Genomic DNA, 26,571 nt, shown 5'->3' with positions numbered 1-26,571 from the left:
AGACCCCCTTAAGGTTGGGAAGAGCCTGCCCCAACCTGTGCCCCGAGGATGAGGAATGTGACGGGATGTGTCCTGAGGTGCTAGATAGGACTTGTGAAGGAATCTCAGAACCTCCCTGCCTCCATGTCTGGAGATGGAGGATCTCCGCTCTTCTCTGTTTGATTGTTTAAAGCAGTGGTCTCCAAACTGTGGCCCTCCAGATGTTGCAAAACTACAATTCCCAGCATGGGCTGAACGATAACAGTGTAATATGTAGGGCTGGCTTTAGTTAAAGGGGTATTCCAGGAAAAAACTTTTTTTTATATATATATATCAACTGGCAACAGAAAGTTAAACAGATTGGTAAATTACTTCTATTTAAAAATCGTAATCCTTTCAGTACTTATGAGCTGCTGAAGTTGAGTTGTTCTTTTCTGGCTAAGTGCTCTCTGATGACACGTGTCTCGGGAACCGCCCAGTTTAGAAACGAATCCCCATAGCAAACCTATTCTTCTGTGCAGTTCCTGAGACAAGCAGAGATGTCAGCAGAGAGCACTGTTTCCAGACAGAAAACAACAACTCAACTTCAGCAGCTGATAATTATTGAAAGGATTAAGATTTTTTAATAGAAGAAATTTACAAATTTGTTTAACTTTCTGGAGCCATTTGATATAAAAAAAAAAAAAGTTATTTCCTGGAATACCCCTTTAATGCTGTCTTAAGTATTACACAGAATTAGACAGTATGATATATCTAGTATCCAAATGACAGGACCATATAGTGCCCAAATAATATTTATGTAACAGGGCCATATGCAGTCATGGCCGTAAATGTTGGCACTCCTGAAATTTTTCTAGATAATGAAGTATTTCCCACAGAGAAGGACTGCAGTAACACATGTTTTTCTATACACAAAGGGGAAGATTTATCAAGACCTGTCCAGAATAAAAGTCGCTGAGTTGCCCATAGCAACCAGATTGCTTGCTTTCAGAGGCCTTTTCAAAAATGAAAGAAGCGATCTGATTGGTTGCTATGGGCAACTCAGCAACTTTTCCTCTGGACAGGTTTTGATAAATCTCGCTGATTGTTCTGCTGGAAGACCCAAGATCTCAGACACAAACCCAGCTTTCTGACACTGGGCTGTACAGTGCGACACAAAATCCCTTGGTAATCCTCAGATTTCATGATGTCTTGTACACATTCAAGGCACCCAGTGCCAGTGACAGCAAAACAACCCAAAACACCATTGACCTCCACCATATTTCACTGTAGGTACTGTGTTCTTTTCTTTGTAGGCCTCATTCCGTTTTCGGTAAACAGTAGAATGATGGGCTTTACCAAAAAGCTCTATCTTGGTCTCATCTGTCCACAAGTCGTTTTCCCAAAAGGATTTTGGTTACTCAAGTTCATTTTGGCAAAATGTAGTCTTGCTTTTTTATGTCTCTGTGTCAGCAGTGGGGTCCTCCTGGGTCTCCTCCATAGTGGGGTCCTCCTGGGTCTCCTCCATAGTGGGGTCCTCCTGGGTCTCCTCCATAGTGGGGTCCTCCTGGGTCTCCTTCATAGCGTTTCATTTCATTTAAATGTCGACGGATAATTCACGCTGACACCTGAGCCAACAGGATAGCTTGAATATCTTTGGAACTTGTTTGGGGCTGCTTATCCACCATCTGGACTATCCTGCGTTGACACCTTTAATCAATTTTTCTCTTCCGTCCACACCCATGGAGATTGTCTACAGTGCCATGGGTTGCAAACTTCTTGATAATGTTGTGCACTGTGGACAAAGGCAAATCTAGATCTCTGGAGATGGACTTGTAACCTTGAGATTGTTGCTATTTTACCACAATTTTGGTTCTCAAGTCCTCGGACAGTTCTCTTCTCCTCTTTCTGTTGTCCCTGCTTAGTGTGGCACACACAATGCAAAGACTAAGTGAACTTCTCTCCTTTTTATCTGCTTTCAGGTGTGATTTTTATATTGCCCACACCTGTTACTTGCCCCAGGTGAGTTTAAAGGAGCATCATATGCTTGAAACAATCTTATTTTTCTACAATTTTGAAAGGGTGCCAGTAATTTTGTCCAGACCATTTTTGGAGTTTGGTGACATTATGTCCAATTTGTTTTTTTTCCCTCCCTTTTTGGGTTCAGTTTCAAGGGAATAAACATGTGTATAGCAAAACATGTGTTACTGCAATCCTTTACTGTGAGAAATACTTAATTTTCTTGAAAAATGTTAGGGGTGCCAACATTTATGGCCATGACTGTATACAGGGTGTTAGTGAGGGTCCCCTGCCAGTGCTGTAGCTGAATTCACAAGATCCAGGTCAATCCACCAGGCGGCTTACACTAATTGAGATGCTAGAAAATAGTTATGCATGTCAGGGGCAGCAGGACCACCCTGTTGCTTTGACGCCTGGAGCAGCCTTGCAGGTTTATCTTGCCAGTAGAAGGATCTCAGAACACCACCCAACTTCACAAAAAAAACCTCTTAGGGGGAATTAGAGGGGACAAATGGAAAACATACAGAAACTTAGGGAGACATTTCATTTTGAAAATATTCTACCCGCTAACGAAAGAGGCAAGGAGGTCCAGGATTGCAATCTGTTAGCCGTAGAGGCCAGCACAGGATCCAGATTCAGTGCCATGTAATCCCCCAGACATGCTGTCACCTCCACTCCCAGATATCTAAATTGGGTAACCACCTGCAAACCATTGCTAAGAGAGGGCAGGGGATCAGCAGAGGCATCAGGGAAGATTTGGCCCAATTAACCCTCAGGCCTGAGAAGGAACCAAAGCTATCCAGGAGATCAAATAATGCCCCCAGGGAACCACGAACATCCACTAAATAAACTAAAGTGTTGTCTGCATACATGGATACCTTCTCTTCAAGGGACCCCCTACGCAACTCATGGATATCAGGTGAAGCTCTGATGGCTGCTGCCAATGGTTCCACAGCTAAAGCAAACAGAAACGGGAACCGCGGACACCTCTGCCTTGTATCCCTACCCAGTAGAAAAGAGTCAGAGATATCCAAATTCGTACATATTCTAGCCCTCGGGTTATCGTATAGTAACCTTACCCAAGCTCTGAACCTCGGACCAAATCGAAGGATCCTCGGCACAGTCCAAAGATGAGGCCATTCTACTGAATCAAAAGCCTTATACATGTCAAGACTGACCACGTAGCCCACAGAAGCATCATTCTCCGCAGCAGCAATATTAAGATATAAACGTTTAACATTAATGTTCATAGCTCTCCCAGGCATAAATCCCTTCTGATCAGGATGATTGATAGCTGCTATGACCCCTTTCAGACAATTAGCCAAAATCTTAGCCAGAAGTTTTATATCTACATTAAGGAGGGAGATCGGTGGGTAAGAATCCAGCAGAGTCAGATCCTTCCCTGGCTTGGGGAGAACCACAATAAGGGCTTCCCTCATGGAGTCCGGAAGTTTCCCAGTCTCCACAGAAACACTAAAGAGATTTAGCAAAATAGGGATCAGCCGCTCCTCGTTCGCCCTGTACCAGTCTCCAATCATACTGTCTAAACCCGGAGTTTTCCCCACCTGCAGCGAAGCAATAGCCTGGAAGACCTCCTCAGCAGAGGAGGGGGCATCTAAAGCAGTTGCCTGTGCCTCAGTTAAGGATTTGAGGTGGAGCTCCCTCGAAAACGAGACTAAGCCCTCTGGAAAATCCGATAAACGGGAGGCATAAAGAGTACTATAGAAAGCCTGGAAAACATCATTAATAACCAAGGGATCCGTCTCCAACACCCCAGTTTCTCCATTAATACAAGGAATGGATACCACCGGCCTACTCTCACTAGCTAAATATGCCAGCAGTTTACCATTTTTATCTCCGAATTCAAAAAGGACCACCTCCCGTTCCACCATCCTCTTTTGAATTCTCTCCTTCTGACTAATCAAGAAAGCTCTCTGGGCCCTTACCCAATTCCTCTCTACTTCGGGGGAAGGGTTTCTCTCCATCTCTGCCTCCAGAACCCCAATCTTCATCTGTAATGCCCTCTCGCTAGGAGCATAACATGCTTGAAACAATCCTATTTTTCCACAATTTTGAAAGGGTGACCATTTTTTGTCCAGCCCATTTTTGGAGTTTGGTGACATTATGTCCAATTAGCTTTTTTTCCTCCTTTTTTTGGTTTAGTTCCAATACACACAAAGGGAATAAACATATGTATAGAAAACATGTGTTACTTCAATCCTTTTCTGTGAGAAATACTTCATTTTCTCAAAAAATTTCAGGGGTGCCAACATTTACGCCCATGACTGTACTACCCAAATAGTGTTCATATAACATGACCATATAGTGTCCAAACAGTGTTCATATAACAGGACAATATAATTAATACCCAAGTAGTGTTCATATAACAGGGCCATATAGTGCTCATGTAGAGTTGATCTAACGGAATGATATAGTGCCCAAATATTGTTCATATAATGTGACCATATTGTTCCTAAATAGTGTTCATATAACAGAACCATATAATACCAAAATAGTGTTCATACAGGACCATGTAGTGCCCAAATAGTGTTCATTTAACAGGACCATATTATACTCAAATAATGTATATATATAACAGGACCATATAATTAATACCCACGTAGTGTCCATATAACAGGATCATATAGGGCTCAAGTAGTGTTCATATAACAGGACCATATTATTCCCAAATAATGTATATATATAACAGGACCATATAATTAATACCCAAGTAGTGTCCATATAACAGGATCATATAGGGCTCAAGTAGTGTTCATATAACAGGACCATATTATTCCCAAATAATGTATATATATATATATATATATATATATATATATATATATATATATATATATATAGCAGGACTATATAATTAATACCCAAGTAGTGTTCATATAACAGGACCATATAATGCCCATGTAGAGTTGATAAAACGGAATGATATTGTGCCAAAATAGTGGTCATATAACACAACCATGTTGGGGTGCGCCACGGGGGTGCGATGTGAGGTGGATGGGGCAGATGTTGTAGCCCAGGGGCATATGGTGTTAACCCCTAAATGTTCGTGATGCCAGGGCATGGTTTTAACTGAGAACCACCCAAACGGTAGCACCGCTAGTCCTAGTTAGGCAGGGCAAATAAGAGTCCAAGGCCAGGTCAGGGTTAACGGAAGCTTTACTGAGGTAGATAGATGGTACAGTCTGTACAGCTAGGCCAGGATCCCAGAGAGGTGACCAGTAACACAGGGGACCTCGCAGCTTGCTGGGACTTGCAGTGACTTGGACAGACTTTAGCACAGCCACGCTGACTATAATAGACTTGACTTGACTGAAGATAGTGACAGCAGACAGGGATGACTTGACTTACGGACTTGTGGCTGTAATTTAGGCTTGAGGCCTCCAAATGTGTTGGACACTGGCTCCGAGACGTCTGGACTGAACTTGAACTCAGGATCTAAGAGCAAAAGAGCGAGATTGCAGCTCCTCCCTTCCTTATAAAGGGGGCTGAGCAAGAAGCCCATAGGCTAGCTGTGGGTCATCTGGTCACCTGGTGCTCTCTGGGTAACAAAACATGTGACTTTAACATGTGACAACTATTATGTGATCAATATCCATGTGACCATATCAAAGGTCCTTTACACGTAATATAAAATTATACAGATAATAGGGGTACAGTGCAGGTGAGCCCTGGGGATGTGCAGGGACTCAAGCTGATAGGACTGTGAGATGCATATCCCGTACTGGGACATCACAACCCCACCTACTTAACTAAAGTCGCCCTCGACGGCCGTCCTGGAAAGCTTTGAGGAGCGAAATGGCCGTGGGGCCACATGCAGTCCTGGAGCATTGTATCCAAAGTCCATTTCCAGGCTGTTTTTATAACACAATAGAGTCTCTGTATAAATGTCCATACATGCTCTGGTAGTTTTTTGTATTTAACGGAGAATAAGGATTATGTATAATAATAACAACATACCTATGACTATGGTATAACAAGACTTATGGACTATGACTATGTATTGTATGACATTTGACGATGCATACTATGACATTTTACTAAGCATAACAACACTTTATACATTACTAGACGTAACACTGGTGGATTGGGTTGCCGAAGGCTTCTGCCCAATGCCTTGGCTACTGGGGTCCCTTGGCATTACACACTTCTCCTCAGATCACTAGTTATTTTTATGCTAGACATTTTCTTATGCTAGACATTTTTCTTTTAGATAACATTTCACATTTTGTTACCTTTGATTTTTTGTTATGTGCTTTTGTGGGTAACAGGAATACCTTCTGGACTGAAAAGTATCCTGAGCACGAGGACACAAGAAATATCACATTTGACATTTTAGACATATTAGACATTTTTATAGACTGTGTAGTTGTGAGTGTTACAGCCCTAATGTACATGAGACATGTATACATGACTTTATGTGTACTTATAACTATTTGTAGTACACAACTTTACTGTTTATTAAACTTTAATCTTTGTATCTGGCTGGTATTTGACCTTGCGTGGACCGTTGGAACCTACGCAGCACCACCTCTTGCAACTCAGGAACACTTCCCTCTTTGGAGCTCTTGGCACGACTGGAGTGATAGAAGCCTCTTGAAGATCCATTCCTAGACTTGGAGCTGGTTCTGGACTGTACAGACTTGGACTGGCCAGTAGAGACACTGAAGAACTGGAAACCAGAGTGTAGACGGGTGCCAATGGTGACAGGACTTGCACTGGTGGGGTGACTAGAGTTAGTTGCATCGGCCCTTGAGATGGCATGATACCGAAGATTGTTGGTTGGCTGGGAGAGAACATGGGGACATCCATGGATGGGTGGATCCCCTCTCCAGGCACGTATTCCCTCGTAGGTCTGGCAGCTGGTGGAGGAAGTACAGGAAGTTCAGGCAGGTGTTCTTTGCCACATAATTTTATCCGATTACGATGGACAACTTGCGGCTTGTACCCTGGCTTCTGAATTGTATACACATCTGATTCTGGATAGAGCACGGCCATCACCATGTAGGGCTCTGTTTCCCAGAGAGGGTCCAGTTTGTGTGTTCTTGGAAACTAACGCAGCCAGACCTTGTCGCCTAACTGGAGGGGTTTGGCAGAGGCATGACGGTTGTAGTCCTGCTGTTGCCTTTGCTGTGCCTCGCCCATCTTTTTGCTGACTCTCTCTTTTGCTGTCAGGACCGACTGGGGGAGACAGGGAGAGGAAGCCTTAAACTGACCCTAAAACCACTCTCCCTGCCTACTTGCCCATCCATCCTAAAGAATGGATCGACAACTGGGCGCCGGTCCCTTCCTGCGCTAAAGTGCAGTAGAGTAAAAACACAAATACATAGTCGGTCACAGGCCAGAAATAGAAAACTACTAGACAACCATATATACCAGATAGGATATAAATACTAACAGGACACTGTTCACAAACAGGTACAAGTACAAAGGTCAAAGAGCAGATCAACCAAACAGGATATAAATATAGGACACTGTTCACACTGGACACAAGACTAGGAAAAGGTTGAATCATCATAGACTCCATGAACAAACAGGAGAGGCAATACTAGAGCAGAGGCAATACTAGACCAGAACAGGATGAGTCTGAATAGACTCCAAGAACCAAACAGGAATAAGCTTAATGCCGCAGATAACCTTTGGTAGACATCAATACCCCCAGAGTCCCCTACACAAAGTTAAGAGGGATCTATTGCTAAACAGGAATAAACACAATACCCCAGAACCACCAAAAGACACAGGAACGTCTTGATACTAGAACGCAATCTCCCAGAGTCCACCACGGAGCACGGAGATCTCTTGTACTAATTCTCAATTCACTGGATCCCCAAGGACAGGTAACAGGGATATATTGGTACAGAAACACAGAAAATGGATACACGTGAAAACACAATGTGAACAGACACATAGCAGAAAGGATATGAAAATCCATAACCATGGCTAAAATCCAGAACATACAAAGTGCATGCTAAAGTAAAAAATAGTAGATTTAAGGCACAAAAAATAGTAGATTTAAGGCACCAACAACTTCATAGCAGCATGTCAAGCATGCTGACAGGATTTCAATCACCAGCTCAGAAGCTGGACTGAGCTGGCCTTATCTAGACATACCCAAAGAGCTATTGGATGACTATTCCCTGGCCAGGGAACATAAAACTGTTCAGACCACCAAAATCAAACAGCAGTGTAACGATGATGGATGTGGATCCTCCGACCTGTGTGGCAGATGACAAAGGCCGTATCGGGGAGCGAAGTCTAAGGTGCTGCTGGACTTCACCAGAGCCCGCCGCAAGGCAGGATGGGCTTGCTGCGCAGGCGAGACCCAGGTCGCTACCCCGATATGACTTGACCACACAGGTAGCTGGGCAAGGTGAGGTACAGATGGATGAGGCAGAGGCGTAGTCAGACTTAGCAGAAGGTCAAGGCAGGCGTCAAAGGTGTGTAGTCAAATAACGTAGCGGAAGGGTCAAATATACGGGTAAGGCAAACAGACAATAGGGAACGCTTAATCTCAGGCTAGGGCCACTGAAGATCCGGCAGGGAAGAGGGGCAGGAGCTGGCTTAAATAACATATGGGAAGGGCCAGGCACCAACTAACTCTGGAGAAGCACGCAGTGAACCAGTGAGCCAGGAAGCAGCAGGTAACGAACGGGCCGGACCGGAGCGCTCACCGTGACAGGCAGTGAATGTCTCCGGTAGAATAGTGGACTGTGTTATTATAGATTTCTAGCAGTTCGGGGAACAACCGGGGCCACTCTTCGTGTTTTGACACAGACATTGCTCGCAGCATGTGGATGAAGACTTGATTGATGCACTCACAGAGCCCGTTCCCTTGAGAGTGATAAGCAGCCGTTCTGAGTTTCTTGCAGGCATGGAATTGACACAGCTCCTGGAAGAGTTGGGCCTAGAAGGCCATTCCTCCGTCTGTTAGGACAGACTTCGGACACCTAAGGATTTGCACCCAATGGGAATAGAACATCTGGGCCGTGGTTTTGGCAGTGAGGTCTTTAACTGGCTCGACAACAACCCACTTGGAGTAGTGATCCACCATGGTGAGAGCATAAGTGTACCCGGACCGAGTAGGAGACAACTTGACACGGTCTAGCGCGACCAACTGGTTAGGCCTTTCACTCTGGATGGAAAGGAGGGGTGCTCTAGCGTCCTTGCACCCATTCTTGGTGACATTGCAGACGGCACACTCACTGCACCATGTCTCAATGTCGCTCCGCATCCCAATCCAGTAGAATCTTCGCCTGAGAGTAGCTTCAGTCTTGTGGACTCCAAAGTGTCCTGGCTGATCTTGATATTCCGCGTCTCTTCTGGGAACCAGGATCTGATGAAGTCTATCACCGGAAACCGGATCCAAAGAGTTTCAGTACAACAGGCCCCTGTGCACAAACAGTCGCTTCCTCTGTCGCGACACATGCTTCAACTCATAGTCACTCTGAGCCCGGCGTAGACGGGTTGGTACCTTTTTCAACAGAAGGTAGTCCAACAGATCTCCCATGACTCCTCTTGCGCATCCGCATTCGAATCCCAGCCTGTCACTTACTACGCCGAATCCCAGCCTGTCACATACCACGCTCCTCTGCTACTTCTTCCTCTGCCTCTCAGCTCCAGCGTGTGCATCCCCTTCTCCTAGGGCACGCGTGTGCCGGAGCTCTGAAATTTAAAGGCCCATAATTGTGTGAAACACCTGACATTATTCTATAAATCCCTTCATCTCCCACTCTTCCCTGCCGGATCTTCAGTGCCATTTGCCTGAGATTACGTCTTCCATACTGTCTGTTTGTCTTGCCGGTGTTCTGACCCTTCCGCTATGTTATTTGACTACGCACCTTTGCCTCCTGCCTTGACCTTCTGCTAGTCCGACTACGCCTCTGCCTCATCCTACTGTACTTGCCTCGCCCAGCTTCCTGTGTGGTCGAGTCATATCGGGGATAGCGACCTGGGTGTCACCTGCCGCAGCAAATACATCCTGCCTTGCGGCGGGCTCTGGTGAAGACCAGAGGCACCTTAGACTCCGCTCCCCGATACGGCCCGTGTCATCAGCCACTCAGGTAAGTGGATCCACACACAGAACCGTTACAGCAAGATACGGCCATGGATTCCGCTGGGCTACCTCTGCCCGAGAATCGGGATCTCACCACCATAGTGGCTCTTCAGTCGCAGCAGTTGGCCCATCAGGCTCAGCAGTTAAACCAGTTGTCCGCCATGATACAGCATCTGCTTTCTGCCCAGCAACAACCGCAGCAGCCACAGCCTCCTCCTGCTCCGATAATGCCTCCCGCTCCAGCAGTCACCATAGGATCCAAGCTCCATTTGTCTCCTCCCGAGAAGTATGAAGGGGATCCCAAGTCCTGCCGTGGATTTGTGCCTCAGTGCTCATCAATGCACATAGAGCTTATGGCGGAACAGTTCCCTACGGAACGAGCGAAGGTGGCCTTCATTGTCAGTCTATTAACTGGAAGGGCTCTGGCCTGGGCAACTCCATTATGGGTTCGCAGTGACCCACTCACAGACAGTCTTCAGGCTTTCCTGACGGAATTCCGAAGTGTTTTCGAAGAACCTGCACGAGCTTCTTCTGCTGAAACGGCCTTGCTGAGCCTTTCTCAGGGTAACTCCTCTGTAGGCGAGTATGCCATCCGATTCCGTACCCTGGCTACAGAGTTATCCTGGAATAATGAAGCTGTTTGTGCCATTTTCAAAAGAGGACTCTCTAGCCATATTAAAGATGTCCTCGCTGCCCGGGAATTGCCATCTTCCTTAAATGATTTTATACAGCTGGCCTCCTGGATTTATATCCATTTCTCTGAGCGACGTGAGGAACAACATCAAGAAAGGGAGTCTGCACAACCTCTGCGCTTTCCTCACCTGGCACCAATCTTCCAGCAACCATCGCAACCTTCTACGTTGCCTCCCGCAGTGGAGGCTATGCAGGTGGATCGGTCTCACTTGACTCTGCAGGAAAGTACTCGCCGACGAGCTGAGAATCTATGTCTCTACTGCGCCAATGCAGATAATTTCCTCAAAGATTGTCCTGTACGTTCACAGTCACAGGGAAACACTCGCACCTAGGGTTTGTGGGAGAGGCCTCCCTAGGTGTGAATATCACCTCCCCATGCTTGAATTTGTTGGTCCAGCTTTCTCTACCCTCCAAAGAGATTTCCGTTATTTCCGTTCTTGCCTTCCTGGATTCGGGTTCCGCGGGAAATTTTATTGATGCCTCCATAGTACATAGGTATCATCTGCCGGTGTCTCGCCTTTTGAAGCCCTTGTACATCTCTACGGTTAACGGAGAGAATCTGGACTGTACCGTGCTATACCGCACAGAACCGATATCAATGCAGGTTGGAGTCTTGCATAAGAAGAACTTGTCCTTCTATGTACTTCCTCACTGTACCTCTCCTCTCCTGCTTCCTTGGTGGCAACTCCATACCCTGCAGCTGGATTGGAAAACTGGAGAAGTTCTCTGTTGGGGACCTTATTGCAACAGTCACTGCATTCATACTCGTCCATCTAAGCGGGTGCCTCCTTCTATTCCTCTGCCTGGTTTGCCTTAGTTTCCTCAGGACTATGTTGACATCTTTAGTGAGAAACAAGCTGAAGTATTGCCACCTCATCGTCCCTATGATTGTCCTATAGACTTATTGCCCGGGACCACTCCTCCTCGGGGAAGAATTTATCCTCTGTCTATTCCTTAAACTCAGGCCATGTCTAAATATATTCAAGAAAATCTTCAAAAAGGCTTTATCAGGAAGGCATCTTCCCCTGCAAGAGCCGGATTCTACTTTGTAGAGAAAAAAGATGGTTCTCTACGACCCTGCATTGACTATCACGGATTGAATAAAATCACCGTCAAGAACCGCTACCCTCTTCCCTTAATCTCAGAGTTATTTGACCGTCTCCGTGGGGTGAGGATCTTCTCCAAACTAGACCTTCGAGGTGCCTATAACCTGATTCGCATAAGAGAAGGTGATGAATGGAAGGCTGCATTTAATACTCGGGATGGACATTTTGAGTATCTTGTGATGCCGTTCGAACTATGTAATGCTCCAGCAGTCTTCCAGGAGTTCGTTAATGATATCTTTTGTGACCTCGAAGTCTTCCAGGAGTTCATTAATGATATCTTTTGTGACCTTTTATATACCTGTGTTGTGGTCTATTTGGACGATACACTCATCTACTCGCCCAATCTTCAGACTCATCGTTCCCACATCCAGCAGGACTTACAACATCTTTGTGACAACCATCTTTACGCTAAACTTGAGAAGTGCGTTTTCGAAAAGTCCAGTCTTCCTTTTCTGGGTTACATTGTTATTAGTCAAGGTCTACAGATGGATCCTACCAAGTTGTCAGCTGTACTGGACTGGCCCCAACCTACCGGCTTAAAAGCTATTTAGCGTTTTCTTGGTTTTGCCAATTACTATCGGCAATTTATTCCGCATTACTCCCCCTTGGTAGCGCCCATTGTCTCTCTCACCAAGAAGGCTTCTATTCCCAAGGTCTGGACTCCAGAGTCTGAAGATGCTTTTAAACAGTTAAAGTCCGCCTTCGCTTTGGCTCCGGTCCTGTCTAGACATGACTCTGGCAAGCCTTTTCTTTTTGAGGGGGATGCTTCTTCAGTTGGAGCAGGAACTGTCTTAACACAAAAGTCCCCCAAGGGAAGAATTGTAACCTGTGGCTTTTTCTCTAAAACCTTCTCTGCCACGGAGAAAAACTATTCTATAGGAGACCGTGAACTCTTGGCTATAAAGCTGGCCTTGGAAGAATGGCGTAATCTCTTGGAAGGTTCAGTACATCCTGTTACTATGTATTCTGACCGATGGTCTCTGTTCTTCTCTAAATTTGACTTTTACATCCACTTCCGTCCTACAGAGACGAATCTTTGAGCTGACGCTCTTTCCAGGTCTTCTGATGTGCAAGACCGAGAATCTCCTCCTCAGCATATTATTCCTCCTGAGCGTCTTATCCCCGCAGCCCCAGCAAATCTTCAGCACCTGCCTCCTGGAAAGACTTACGTGTCTCCCCGATTAAGACTCCGAGTTGTCACGATTCGGCTGGCTGGAGGTGGATCCTCTGTGCCAGAGAGGGATTGGCGTGGACCGTGTTGGTGGACCGGTTCTAAGTTGCTACTGGTATTCACCAGAGCCCGCCGCAAAGCGGGATGGTCTGGCAGCGGCGGTAGCAACCAGGTCGTATCCACCAGCAACGGCTCAACCTCTCTGACTGCTGAAGATAGGCGCGGTACAAGGGAGTAGACAAGAGCAAGGTCGGACGTAGCAGAAGGTCAGGGCAGGCAGCAAGGATCGTAGTCAGGGGCAACGGCAGGAGGTCTGGAACACAGGCTAGGAACACACAAGGAAACGCTTTCACTGGCACAATGGCAACAAGATCCGGCGAGGGAGTGCAGGGGAAGTGAGGTATAAGTAGGGAGTGCACAGGTGAACACACTGATTAAGCCTGCTGCGCCAATCAGTGGCGCAGTGGCCCTTTAAATTGCAGAGACCCGGCGCGCGCGCGCCCTAAGGAGCGGGGCCGCGCGCGCCGGGACAAGACAGACGGGGAACGAGTCAGGTACGGGAGCCGGGATGCGCATCGTGAGCGGGCGCCTCCCGCATCGCGAATCACATCCCGGCTGAGAGAGATATTGCAGCGCACCCGGTCAGCAGGTCTGACCGGGGCGCTGCAATTGCGAGGATGCTGCGAGCGCTCCGGGGAGGAGCGGGGACCCAGAGCGCTCAGCGTAACACGAGTCTTGAAATGGGGCCGTTCCTCTCTTCTGGCTTGTCATTCTGGGACTCGTAAGTCCTTACAGCTTCCAGACAATATTGGTGCCCTAGTTTAAGACAGGATGCCGTAGATTTTGTCCGTTCCTGTTCGGTCTGTGCCCGGGATAAGACCCCTCGTTCTAAACCTGTAGGTCTTCCACAGCCTTTGCCTGTTCCAGAGCTTCCCTGGACCGATATTGCTATGGACTTCATTACTGACCTTCCGTCTTCCGAAGGCAATACTGTCGTTTAGATGGTAGTGGACCGATTTTCTAAAATGGCTCATTTGCGCCGCTGCCTGGACTTCCATCTGCACCGCAGCTTGCTAAACTTTTTCTTTGCCACATCTTCTGTTTGCATGGTTTGCCCTCACATATTGTATCCTACCGTGGAGTCCAGTTCGTCTCTAAGTTCTGGCGGGCCCTCTGCTCACGGCTTCAAGTCAAGCTGGACTTTTTACTCAGCCTACCACCCTCAATCCAATGGACAGGTTGAGAGGGTGAATCAGGTCTTAGGAAACTATCTTCGCCATTTCATCTCCGCCCGTCAAGACGACTGGGTCGATTTACTTCCTTGGGCAGAGTTCTCATACAATCATAAGAATTCTGAATCTACTGGAACTTCGCCTTTCTTCATAGTTTATAGACTTCATCCTTGTCCTCCTCTTCCTTTGTCCTCTTCTTACGGAGTTCCTGCGGTTGATGAGCAAGTACAGAACTTTTCCACCATCTGGCAGAAGACACGTTCTTCTCTTTTGCATGCTACTTGTCGAATGAAGTCTCAAGCGGACAAGAAAAGACATTCCCATCCCGAGTTCTCTCCTGGTGACAAAGTCTGGTTGTCTGCCAAGTATATCCGCTTCAGAATACCCAGTTATAAACTAGGCCCTCGTTATCTTGGTCCTTATAAAATCAAGAAACGTTTAAATCCTGTGGCCTGTTCTCTCCATCTGCAGTCCTCTCTCATTCACAACCGCTTCTCTAAAAAAGACATTTCACCTACTCCCATCTCTGGTACCTCTGATGTTTTTGTTGTAAAACACATTTTGGACTCCAAGTTTATCAGAGGAAAATGCTTTTATCTTGTGGATTGGGAAGGATTCGGTCTGGAGGAGAGATCTTGGGAGCCTGAAGAAAATATCCTGGACCGTGATCTACTCAGTAAATTTCTGAACCGCAAAAGGAGGGGGAGACCAAAGGGGGGGGGGTACTCTAACACCTTGCAATCCGGCCACTTCCCCTGGCCGTGAGCGCACTGTCCCCCTCTCCCCTGCTGTCGGCGGGGCTGGGATTCGCATCGCGGGATGCGCCCGCATGCGAATCGCAGCCTATCACTTACCATGCTCCTCTGCTGCTGCTTCCTCTGCCTCTCAGCTCCGGGCCAGTACGCCCATAATTGTGTGAAACACCTGACACTATTCTATATGTCCCTGCACCTCCCATTCTTCCCTGCCGGATCTTCAGTGCTATTTGCCTGAGATTAAGCGTTCCATACTGTCTGTTTGCCTTGCCCATGTTCTGACCCTTGCGCTACGTTATTTGACTACGCACCTGTGCCGCCTGCCTTGACTTACTGCTAGTCCGACTGTGCCTCTGCCTCACCCTACTGTACTTTGCCCTGCCCAGCTACCTGTGTGGTCAAGTCGTAGCGGGGGTAGCGACCTGGGTGTTGCCTGCCGCAGCAAATCCATCCTGCCTTGCGGTGGGCTCTGGTGAAGACCAGTGGCACCTTAGACTCCGCTCCCCGATCGGCCCATGTCATCAGCCACTCAGGTCAGTGGATCCACACCCAGCACCATTACAATTCTTTTCTGCTCCTTGCAGATTATGACTGGCATAGGCTATCCTTCGCTCTTGCCCTTCCTGGACTTGGGACAGGACAGCCCCCGGACCCTCGAAGCTGGCATCAGTATACAGCCAGAACGGCTGGGTGAAGTCTGGATACGCCAGGATGGGAGGTTCTGTCACTGTACCTCACAAGAGAGCTGCGAGGGGTTCTGCAATCTTTGCGTAGTGAGGAATGAAGCAGCGGTAGTAGCTGGCAAATCCAAGGAAGCTCCGGACATCTTTCACTGTGCGCGAGGCAGGCCAGTCCTTGACAATCTCCACCTTCTCGGGGTTAGGCTGGACTCCTTCGGCGCTGACAACACAGAAACGGATGGTCCCATCCTTCTTTTTGACAAGGGGCGCCACCCAGTGACTCTGACTTTCTTGAATGGCGTCTGTGTCCTTCATGTCGACCAGCATCTTCTTGACAGTCTAGTACATGCCTGGCGCGATCGGGCAGTGTATTTCTTTGATAGATGGGCTGTTGCCTGTCAGAATCCAGTTCTGGATCATGGACGTATGTCCAAAGTCTGTAGGATGCTTACTGAAAACTTCTTGGTACCTCTTGGCAACATTGATGACTCCATTAACTTTATCCCTCGGAGCGGTTTCGTCTCCCACTTGAAGTTGTGCCCACCGGGGCTCAGGGGAACTTTCAGCAGAATCCGGAGTTGCTTGAGCTCTCCGTTGCTGGGCCACCTTGCGTTCTGATAAGATGTCACTTGACTTTAAAAGATACAACTGGGCGACCAGAGTGTATTTCGGTAAGACTATAGCCACATCGGACAGATTGACTAGTCGGACTGAAACTCTCCCATCAGTAACTGTGACAAGACTTCTTGCCGCTCGAACGAGAGCATGATCCTCTAGTTGCATAGGCTCTAGCAGGGCTTGATAGTCCTTGTTTCACACTCCAGGATGTGCATGGCACCAAAGGATTGTCTCTGTGTTTGGCTGCAAGGTCACCGACCTTATGTCTTGAATTCGTACTTTGAAAACTTCACCTTGTCGGTTGACAAATTTCTGCTCCGCTTGTAAAATCTTTAAGTGGTGCTGCGCAGCCCGCTGGCCTGAGGGGGACATGTAGGGGAGAGAGGCATGCAAAGAATCTACAATGTCAGCAAAACAATGTTTCATGATATTCATCCCCAATATGAACTCTGCAGACCCCTTATCAGACACATCAGTTACACTCACTCCCTGTCCCCGTTACCTGCCACTACCCTGAAATCAACATTGTCAGGCTCACACAACAAATTAGCATTCCAGTACTTGTAAAAAAAAACATCTTTGGATATAGTGGACACTTGCGAACCTGTATCTATTAACGCCTCCAACTGTATACCTTCTACAATGACTTTTACATAGGGGCAGGGGGCGACATAAAGTGAGAGTCCCGACTTAGGTTGTTCTGGGTTCGGACCTGATGTCTGGTTTCCTGAGGGCCAGTCCGTGACCTCAGGGGAAATCCGTTTAAATCCCAACATTGTGCTTTCCCATGTCCAGATTTGTTGCAGTAGCGACAAAAGGGCCTTTGGGCCTCTGGGGGCCTACTGGGCACAGTATTGCGGGGATTAACCTGATGGGGAGCAGTTCACAGTCTGGTGGAGCGGCCCGACTGGCAAGCTCTTTCTCAGCCTGGGTCAATTGTTCAATGTTCTGTTTAACACTCTGAAATTCGGAGCCTGTGGAGGCTGGTAGGGCATTTGACACTGGGGCAGAAGCTGGTGGTGGTGGCAGGGGGCCGGCTGCCGCTCCCACGGGCTTTGGGACTGGGGCACAATTTTCTTCAGAATCAGTCCAGGGCTCTATGACCTGAATAGCCAGTCTCTTAAAAGCAGGGAAGGACAGACTGGGGTTTTGTACTGCTAACATCCTCAACTGAACTTTGTCCCACGTATTGTGAGCCCCATCAATAAACCTGTACTACTATGATACCATCTAGCTTTTGAACAGTCTCTAGGGCATTCTGTAAAGCTACGGCATAAGCTCTCAGAGTCTCACCTGGCTTCTACCGTCTCTCATACAACCAGAGACGTACCTCTGACAGAGAATGTGACTCAAATACCTGGTACAACCCCTCTAAGATCTGCTTTACCGTCGCCTTCTCTGAGGTGGGCCAGGTGTGGACTTCCTCAAGTGCTGGTCCTTGAAGTTGTCCTGTGAGCAGCTGCACCTGTTGATTAGGAGGGAGAGAGTAAAAGACAAACAAACTCTTAATCTTCTCCTTGAAACCTCTCAGGGTAAAGGGGTCTCCATTGTAGATAGGAAGGACGGGATTCCCCAAGAACACTGGTGCTGATGCTGGAACACCCACATTGTTGACGTGCACGGCAAGCGGCATCCCGACTGCTGGAGCAGCAGCTGTTCCCGCTGCTGGTGATGAAGGGGCAATGCCACTGGGTCGATCTGGAGAGCTGGATGCTGATATCTTGTAGTTCTCCTTGAGTGTGCTGTCTCTATAAGAAGATTTTGGTGCGACGTCTCGTTGAGATGATTTGGGTGCGCTGGACTTCGTTGGGTACTAAGGGGCTAATGCGAGCTGCCACCGGTGATGAAGACTTGTTGCCAGAGATCATTGGTTTATGCAGAGTCTGCGCTGCAGCGGGTGCTTGCCGATATATTGCAGAGCTGGACGCAGCCGCCGGAACCTTCAATATGGCGGTGCCCAGGGAAGTCCAGTTGTTGAAGTCTTCCCCCGTGCAACACGGGGTGGATCTTTAGTTCCTGTTTGCACACTGAAGAGGCGTCACCGCTGGGGACTGACGGGGCGGATCTGCAGCCGGACTTTGTTTAACCCCTTCAGGTACTGACTTTACACACTCTGCACTGGCAATTAACAGTCTTTCCTTCACCTCCCGCACTACTTTATCAGCGCCTGCTAGTAACTCTTTGCAATGAGGACAGTCCCGTACAGTTTTCTGGCGCAAACTTTTTTGCATCGGCATGCAAATTTTTTTGGACACAATTCAGACTCAGACTAGGGGGGAGGACTTGTGGCTAAGGCACACACCCGTATCTTGTTCATGAAGCCAAAGTTTTGTGGTGCGCCACAGGGGTGCAATGTGAGGTGGATGGGGCAGATGTTGTAGCCCAGGGGCAGATGGTGTTAACCCCTAAATGTTCGTGATGCCAGGGCGTGGTTTTAACCGAGAACCACCCGAATGGTAGCACCGCTAGTCCTAGTTAGGCAGGGCAAATAAGAGTCCAAGGCCAGGTCAGGGTTAACGGTAGCTTTACTGAGGTAGACAGATGGTACAGTCTTTACAGCTAGGCCAGGATCCCAGAGAGGTGACCAATAACCAAGGGAACCTCACAGCTTGCTGGGACTTGCAGTGACTTGGACAGACTTTAGCACAGCCACGCTGACTATAATAGACTTGACTGAAGATAGTGACAGCAGACAGGGATGACTTGACTTACGGACTTGTGGCTGTAATTTAGGTTGAGGCCACCAGATGTGCTGGACCCAGGCTCTGAAATGTCTGGACTGGACTTGACCTCAGGATCTAAGAGCAAAAGAGTGAGATTGCAGCTCCTCCCTTCCTTATAAAGGGGGCTGAGCAAGAAGCCCATAGGCTAGCTGTGGGTCATCTGGTCACCTGGTGCTCTCTGGGTAACAAAACATGTGACTATAACATATGACAACCATTATCATGTGATCAATAACCATGTGACCATATCAAAGGTCCTTTACACATAATATACAATTATACAGGTTATATGGGTACGGTGTACGGTGCAGGAGAGCCCTGGGGACATGCAGGGACTCAAGCTGATAGGATTGTGAGATGCATATCCTGTACTGGGACATCACAATATAATAACCAAATAGTGATCATATAAAAGGACCATAATAGTGCCCAAATGGTGTTCATTTAACAGGACCAAATAGTGCCCTTATAATACCCAAGTAGAGTTGATATAACAGGACTATAAAGTGCCCAAAAAATGTTCATACAACAAGATCATATAATACCCAAGTAGTGTTCATATAACAGGTCTATATAATACAGAATTAAAGTTGATATAACAGAATTATAAGGTGTCCAAATAGTGTCCATATAACAGGACTAGAGATGAGTGAATTTACAGTAATTCGATTCGTCACGAACTTCTCGGCTCGGCAGTTCATGACTTTAGCCTGCATAAATTAGTTCAGCTTTTACGTGCTCCGGTGGGCTGGAAAAGGTGGATACAGTCCTAGGAAAGAGTCTCCATGAGCACCTGAACTAATTTATGCAGGCTAAAGTCATCAACCGCCGAGCCGAGAAGTTCGTGGCGAATCGAATCACTGTAAATTCGCTCATCTCTAAACAGGACCATATATGATTTTGGGGGAGATTTATCAAAACCCGTCCAGAGGAAAAGTTGCTGAGTTGCCCATAGCAACCAATCAGATCACTGCTTTCATTTTTCAGAGGCCTTGTTAAAAATGAAAGAAACGATCTGATTGGTTGCTATGGGCAACTGGGCAACTTTTCCTCTGGACAGGATTTGATAAATCTCGCCCGTTGTGCCCAAATACTGTGCATATAATAAAACTGTATAGTGCCCAAATACTGTTCATATAACAGGACCATATTATACCCACATAGTGTTCATATAACAAGACCATATAATCCCAAGTAAAGTTGATATAAAAGGACCATATAGTGTCCAGTGTTCTTATGACAAGGCCATATAGTGCTCAAGTAGTATTCATATACAGTGGTCCCTCAACATACGATGGTAATCCGTTCCAAACGGACCATCGTTTGTTGAAACCAATCGTATGTTGAGGGATCCGTGCAATGTAAAGTATAGGACAGTGGTCTACAACCTGCGGACCTCCAGATGTTGCAAAACTACAACACCCAGCATGCCCGGACAGCCAACGGCTGTCCGGGCATGCTGGGTGTTGTAGATTTGCAACATCTGGAGGTCCGCAGGTTGTAGACCACTGTTAGAGGAAGTTGTACTCACCTGTCCCCGCCGCTACGGACCGTCACCGCTTGTCACTGCTGCCCTGGATGTCGCCGTCCCTCGCTGTCGCCGTGTCCCCGACGCTCCGGTAAGGCCTCTGCTTCCCCGGCACCCTTGCTCGCTATCGCCGACATCACGTTGCTACGCACGCCGCTCCTATTGGATGACGGGACGGCGTGCGCAGCGACATGATGACGACGATGTAGAGCGCCGATGATGCAGAGGATCCCGAAGAGGACGCGCCGGTGCCCCGAGGACAGGTAAGTGATCGTCAGCAAAGGGCACGGGGCACCGTAAACGGCTGTCTGGTGGCAGCTGAAGCAGTCTGCGCTGCCGGATAGCCGTTTATGCGATGGCCCTGACATAAAAAAGCATCGTATGTTGAAATCATCGTATGTCGGGGCCATCGTAGGTCGAGGGGTCACTGTACTGTAATAGGACCATTTATTGCCCCAATATTGTGTCCAAATATTAGTGCCATGCTCTGTACATACAGTGCTCACATGAGATGCATTGGGGCCCCCGATTATGGGGGACTCTTCCCTTAGGGCAAGTAGCATAACAGTCAGCAGGGGGCAGTGATGCAGAGTGTGCACATGCAGAGTAGCCATTGGGGGGGGGGGTAGTTCTGCAGGTTCTATAACACAGGTCCAGTGTGCAGGGTATATGTGACCCCCTCCCCTTCCTACACCTCAGTTCTGTCATAAGGCACCTGAGGCTACAATAACCCCGTCCCCGGTCAGTAATACATAGCAGCACGGCGCGCAGGGAGTCAGCAGTCCTCCCCTCTGTTCTCTGCTCCATCCCTGGGGATCTGAAGCTGCAGAGTCAGGAGAAGATAGTAGGATCAATACCCAGCAAGAGATGAATAATGTAGAGGAACATAATACAAGGCTGCTCCTCCCTGCCCGCCTGCTCCTTATTCTGCTTGCTACAATAATGTGGAGAAGCTTCCATAGCACCTAACACAGGAAGTCCTATGTACATAAAGAGAAAGCACTGTGTAGAGAACAGTACTGCAACTTTCTTATATACTTTGCGTTTCAGCTTCTCACCATTTACAAGATCTCTGCTTGCTGTCAGTGACTGGGAAGATGGGTGATCTATATGTGGTGTCTGGGGTGTTGCAATGATATTACAGGGTCTGGTGGTATTAAAGGACATCTATAGTGCAAGATCGTGGGGGGTCCGAGCGCTGGGGCCCCCCCGCAATCTTCGGTATGGAGCCGCGGCAATATACAGGAAAGGGGCTTTTCCGTCCCCGCATAATCCGGCGGCCGACAGGTTCCCTCCATGAATCCCATAGAGATACATGGAGGGGGAGTGTCTGCCGCGGCTTTCAGCTGGGGACGAAACTTCACTTCCCCTTTGGATAGGGGATAAGTTATTTTGCACTGGAGTACTCCTCTAACCCTTACTTGTAGTGACGCCAGGGTGCGGTTTGCTTAGTATTGAAGGTCCTGCCGCCAACCGGCCCACAAACGGCAGGGATAATAAACAGAATGTCCACAGCAGATTTTACGAGATAACTGGAAACTTTTACTTGAACTTTTATGCAAACGGTCTTTACAATGATACAGTGTCTCTCGAGGTAACCGGGATGCAGGTTCCTCACTGGCTTTGCTGGGACTTGTAGCTTGTAGCTTTTAGCTTTAAGCAGGCCACTGTGCTACTAATTGTAAGATTTGAGTGAAATAGTAGTCACACAGGATTTCTAGGTTGAGATTTACAACTCACGGTTTTAGTGGCTGTTGGTTCTTTAGGCCTAGATGAATTGAATGAAGATATGCTGATTGTGCTTGCTTTGGATCCGGGAGATAAGAGAGTGCAGGAACAAGAGAGTGAATTTACAGACTACAGCCCTTTATATATTAAGGGGGCTGGACTAATCCTATTGGTTGCCAAGCCTGTAAGTCCTGAACCCAGAGAACTCTGGGTACATCACATGACATTAACACAAGAGCCCAGAAGGTCCTAAATATCTATACAACCAGTATCCACAAGTAGAAAAAATGAGTGGTTTACTGTGATAAACTTTAAAAAGTCCGGGGGTGCTCAGTCCTCAAGACCAGACCACGGTCAGCAATATAAGTAAGGTAGAATTAGAAGACGGCACTCTAATGCAGGAATAGTGAAGGCAAAAAAAGTTTATTCACCCATCCAGTACAAAAATTATGCAACGTTTCAACTTCACAATGAAGTCTTTTTCAAGTACTTCATTGTGAAGTTGAAATGTTGCATCATTTTTGTACTGGATGGGTGAATAAAGTTTTTTTGCCTTCACTATTTCTGCATTGGAGTGCCGTCTTCTAATTCTACCTTACTTATACAACCACTTTGATATACCATGTGACCTGGGTAGGTCCTTTACATTTGTACACTATACAAAATATATTTATATGAGACGACCAAGGGGCAAGCCCTGCAGGAGAGCCCTGTGGAATGGAGGGACTCTAGCTGAGGGGACTTTAGACAGGGACATGACAAGGTCCTGAACCGGGACACCACAAACCCCCTTACTTAAGATAAGTCTCCTCGACGTAGGTCCCCTAAGGTAGAAGGACGAAATGGCCATAGGGCCAGTCCTGAAGCATTCATACAAATGTCCAAGTCCAGGCTGGTAATAATAGAAATGAAGGGAAAAAAATTATATAGAGTCTCTATGCATTGAGGTAATGTCCATACATGCTCTAAAAATGATACACAAACAGGATTGTTGGGGATTAATTCACAAACAGGATAGCATAAGTCCCAATTCATGAACAGGATGAACTGTATAGGAGGAACATATATTTTATACCTTTTGAGTGTCTACATTTTATTTTATCTTATGACATTATGCATTCACTGACTATGCATTACATTTAATTACTAGCTATAACATCCTCAACTATATCTGTAAATTTGATTGACATCTGAAATTTGATTTCTATCCGACTTTTGACATTTGACTGACAGATTTCTGAATATACAATCTCTGACTGTGAAGTATGTATAGTTATTGTAATGCTTCTACATACTACAATTAATCTTACTGTTATATTTTTTCTTTTTATACATTTGATACAATACCACATATTATTTCCATTTGTTATACACTAGTTGCTGACTGGGTTGCCTGAGGCTTTCTGCCCAATGCCTTAGCTACTAGGGTCTATTGGTATTACACAGTTACCCCTAGAACTCTTTAGACCTTGATAACAATTAAGCATACTGTTACTTTACTGGATACGTGTATTTTTTAGTTAGCTACAGCTATACCTTCTGGCCAGGAAGAGCATCCTGAACACGTAAAGACAAAAAAACATATTAGTGCATGACATTAATGCATAACAGTGGTATGGACTGATTTAGAACATGTTACAGTCCATAAGACTAAATATTTGTCTGTTTGTGAGATATTGTTACATACCTATTTTGTTCTTGTATAGGTTATGAGGTATTTGACTGAGTTATGTGTACTGAATTTTGAATGCACACTAATTAATTTTATTAAAGTGAAGTCAGTCTTGGTATCTGATTGGTATGTTTCCCTGTTAGGCGCTAGTGAAGGGTGGCATTTATTGTTACTCCCAGAGGAGCCGGGAGGGCACCTTTATATAACCACTATAACACCTGGAAGAAATAGGTACTTGTGTACAGGAATTTGATACTTCTGTACAATAACTTCACTTACATTTGTTTGACATTTTATTAATTGGAACACAATGGCTAGATGGTAGCAGCACAACACTTGATAAATTCAGGCAACATTTACCAGCTACGTGGGACGCCAGGGTGCGCTCAATGTCCACAGCAGATTTTACAAGATAACTGGAAACTTTTACTTGAACTTTTATGCAAACAGTCTTTACAATGATACAGTGTCTCTCGAGGTAACCGGGATGCAGGTTCCTCACTGGCTTTGCTGGGACTTGTAGCTTTTAGCTTTAAGCAGGCCACTGTGCTACTAATTATAAGATTTGAGTGAAATAGTAGTCACACAGGATTTGTAGGTTGAGATTTATAACTCAAGGTTTTAGTGGCTGCTGGTTCTTTTGGCTTTGGCCTAGATGAATTGAATGAAGATATGCTGATTGTGCTTGCTTTGGATCCGGGAGATAAGAGAGTGCAGGAACAAGAGAGAAAATTTAGTGACTACAGCCCCTTATATATTAAGGGGGCTGGACTAATCCCATTGGTTACCAAGCCTGTAAGTCCTGAACCCAGAGAACTCTGGGTACATCACATGACATTAACACATGAGCCCAGATGGTCCTAAATATCTATACAACCACTATGATATACAGTGGGGATCAAAAGTTTGGGCACCCGAGGTAAAAATTTGTATTAACGTGCATAAAGAAGCCAAGGAAAGATTGAAAAATCTCCAAAAGGCATCAAATTACAGATTAGACATTCTTATAATATGTCAACAAAAGTTAGATTTGATTTCCATAATTTACACTTTTAAAATAACAGAAAACAAAAAAATGGCGTCTGCAAAAGTTTGGGCACCCTGCAGAATTTATAGCATGCACTGCCCCCTTTGCAAAGCTGAGACCTGCCAGTGTCATGGATTGTTCTCAATCATCATCTGGGAAGACCAGGTGATGTCAATCTCAAAGGTTTTAAATGCCCAGACTCATCTGACCTTGCCCCAACAATCAGCACCATGGGTTCTTTTAAGCAGTTGTCTAGAAATCTGAAACTGAAAATAGTTGACGCTCACAAAGCTGGAGAAGGCTATAAGAAGATAGCAAAACGTTTTCAGATGTCAATATCCTCTGTTCGGAATGTAATTAAGAAATGGCAGTCATCAGGAACAGTGGAAGTTGAAGCAAGATCTGGAAGACCAAGAAAAATATCAGACAGAACAGCTCGCAGGATTGTGAGAAAACCAATTCAAAACCCACGTTTGACTGCACAATCCCTCCAGAAAGATCTGGCAGACACTGGAGTTGTGGTACACTATTCCACTATAAAGAGATACTTGTACAAATATGGTCTTCATGGAAGAGTCATCAGAAGAAAACCTCTTCTACAAACTCCCCACAAAAATCAGCGTTTGAACTTTGCAAATGAACATATAGACAAGCCTGATGCATTTTGGAAACAAGTTCTGTGGACCGATGAGGTTAAAATTGAACTTTTTGTTTGAAATGAGCAAAGGTACGTTTGGAGAAGAAGGGGAACAGAATTTAATGAAAAGAACCTCTGTCCAACTGTTAAGCATGGGGGTGGATCAATCATGCTTTGGGGTTGTATTGCAGCCAGTGGCACAGGGAACATCTCACAAGTAGAAGGAAAATGGATTCAATAAAATTTCAGCAAATTTTGGATCCTAACTTGATGCGATCTGTGAAAAAGCTGAAGTTAAAGAGAGGATGGCTTCTACAAATGGGTAATGATCCTAAACACACCTCAAAATCCACGGGGGATTACATCAATAAGTATAAACTGAAGGTTTTGCCATGGCCTTCACAATCTCCTGACCTCAACATAATTGAAAATCTGTGGATAGACCTTAAGAGCAGTAGTTACAGACAGCCCAGAAATCTCAAAGAACTGGAAGACTTTTGTAAGGAAGAATGGGAAAAGATACCTCAAACAAGAATTGAAAGACTCTTGGATGGCTACAAAAAGCGTTTACAAGCTGTGATACTTGCCAAAGGGGGCAGTAACCCTGCAGGATGCCCAAACTTTTGCAGATGCCATTTTTTTGTTTTCTGTTATTTTGAAAGTGTAAATGATGGAAATAAAATCTAACTTTTGTTGACATATTATAAGAATGTCTCATCTGTAATTTGATGCCTTTTGGAGATTCTTCCATCTTTCCTTGGCTTCTTTATGCACATTAATACAAATTTTTACCTGGGGTGCCCAAACTTTTGATCCCCACTGTATATGATGAGTGATGTATATGAGGAGTGATATATATGATGGGTGATATATATGATGAGTGATATATATATGAGAAGTGATATATATATGAGAAGTGATATATATGAGGAGTGATATATATATGATGAGTA

General features: G+C 46.1%; 1 protein-coding gene across 8 annotated transcripts in view; it reads left to right on the top strand.

The window, feature by feature from the left end:
• Positions 1 to 26,571, top strand: part of PALM3 (paralemmin 3) — a 210,042-nt gene that overhangs the window by 137,630 nt on the left and 45,841 nt on the right. Inside the window, exon 1 of one of the 8 annotated variants that reach the window (XM_056570286.1) lies at positions 19,363 to 19,378. The exons of the other annotated variants lie outside the window; for them this stretch is intronic. The gene's annotated coding sequence lies outside the window, so the exon portion shown is untranslated. Of the gene's footprint in view, positions 1 to 19,362; positions 19,379 to 26,571 lie in introns of those variants that run through there. 8 annotated transcript variants of the gene reach the window in all.

This window comes from Hyla sarda, chromosome 4, assembly GCF_029499605.1.
Source record: "Hyla sarda isolate aHylSar1 chromosome 4, aHylSar1.hap1, whole genome shotgun sequence".
NCBI classification, from domain to species: Eukaryota; Metazoa; Chordata; class Amphibia; order Anura; family Hylidae; genus Hyla; species Hyla sarda.
Note: the sequence above shows the minus strand (reverse complement) of the source record. Positions and strands in the feature narration are given on the sequence as shown.